General features: G+C 42.9%; 1 long non-coding RNA gene across 1 annotated transcript in view; it reads left to right on the top strand.

Annotated features, from left to right (window-relative positions):
• LOC107574155 (uncharacterized) overlaps positions 1 to 1,151 on the top strand; it is a 20,898-nt gene extending 19,747 nt beyond the window's left edge. The window contains exons 2-3 of the long non-coding RNA XR_001607627.1: positions 647 to 942; positions 1,034 to 1,151. This is a non-coding gene — a long non-coding RNA (uncharacterized lncRNA). The remainder of the gene's footprint in view (positions 1 to 646; positions 943 to 1,033) is intronic.
• Positions 1,152 to 1,157: the final 6 nt, after the last annotated feature.

Raw genomic sequence — 1,157 nt, 5'->3', positions numbered from 1 at the left:
AAAACACGTCATTCAGAGAGAGAGCAGATATAATGATTGAGATTCCTCAAACAGTGTATAGCATCCAGATGATGGGAAGTTCTGTAGCTTTCTGTTGGGTACCAGCGCATGCGGGAGTACAAGGGAATGAGTCAGCAGACGAATATGCAAAGAAAACAACTCAGAAAGCAGACATAGATGTGCAGATAAAGTATGGTAAGAGTGAAATGAAGTGTGTGATCAAGCAACATGTGAAGAATAGATGGCAGAAATATTGGGAAGAAGAAAGAACAGGGAGATGGTTTTATAGCATTCAAAGAAGTGTTGGTAAGTACAGAGTAACAGGAAGAAACAGACGTGAGGAAACTATAATCTCAAGGCTTAGATTTGGCCATACTGCTCTTAATAGCAGTTTAAAGAGAATGGGGAGACATGAAACTGGAAAATGTGAATACTGTAATATGGAGGAAAATGTAGAGCATGTTATAATGAAGTGTCCAAGATACGGAGAGGAACGAAAGATACTGATGGATGTCCTCAAGGAAAATAAAGAAAAACTTAATTTGATGAACATTTTGGGGAATAAATCAGGGGATAAAAACTTTTGAATGCGTTATTTAAAGGACACGGGATTATATAATAGAATTTAGTGAAGAGTACGATCCAGATCAGTAGGTGGCGGTAATGCACCTATTTCGCTGGTTTGCCAAACCGCCATAAAACACCAGAAGAAGAAGAAGAAGACGAAGAAGAAGACGAAGAAGAGTCAAACACGTGTGGATGGTTTGAGCAGCGGCTCGTGTCGTGTGAACGCAGTAGGAGCTCTACACACAGTCCTGAGACTTGTGTGCTTTAGAATAGATTCATTTTGTTCGCGTTGACTTTCAGATCTGTGCGGTTTCCTCCTCAGTCCGTCTGTAAGCGCAGCATTACTTCACAGTCCCCGCAGCTGTCGTCTACGGTGTGAGTAAAAGTATACTATAATCCCTGCTAGAATTAGATTTCTAATAGCGAATACATAGATAAGCCAGAGTAAGAATACTGTGTGGATAAGTTATTCACAGCTCAGGCCGATGGAGCAGACCGAGGCTCTGACCGGAGACAAGCGCTGCTTCCCCGAAGAGCATCCGGGTCACGCCGCCAAGAGACTCCGAGTGGAGGAGGAGGAGGAGGAGGAG

The sequence above is a fragment of the Sinocyclocheilus grahami genome, unplaced genomic scaffold (genome assembly GCF_001515645.1).
Source record: "Sinocyclocheilus grahami isolate Dianchi unplaced genomic scaffold, SAMN03320097.WGS_v1.1 scaffold2131.1, whole genome shotgun sequence".
Classification (NCBI taxonomy): Eukaryota; Metazoa; Chordata; class Actinopteri; order Cypriniformes; family Cyprinidae; genus Sinocyclocheilus; species Sinocyclocheilus grahami.
This window is presented reverse-complemented; position numbering and strand designations above follow the sequence as displayed.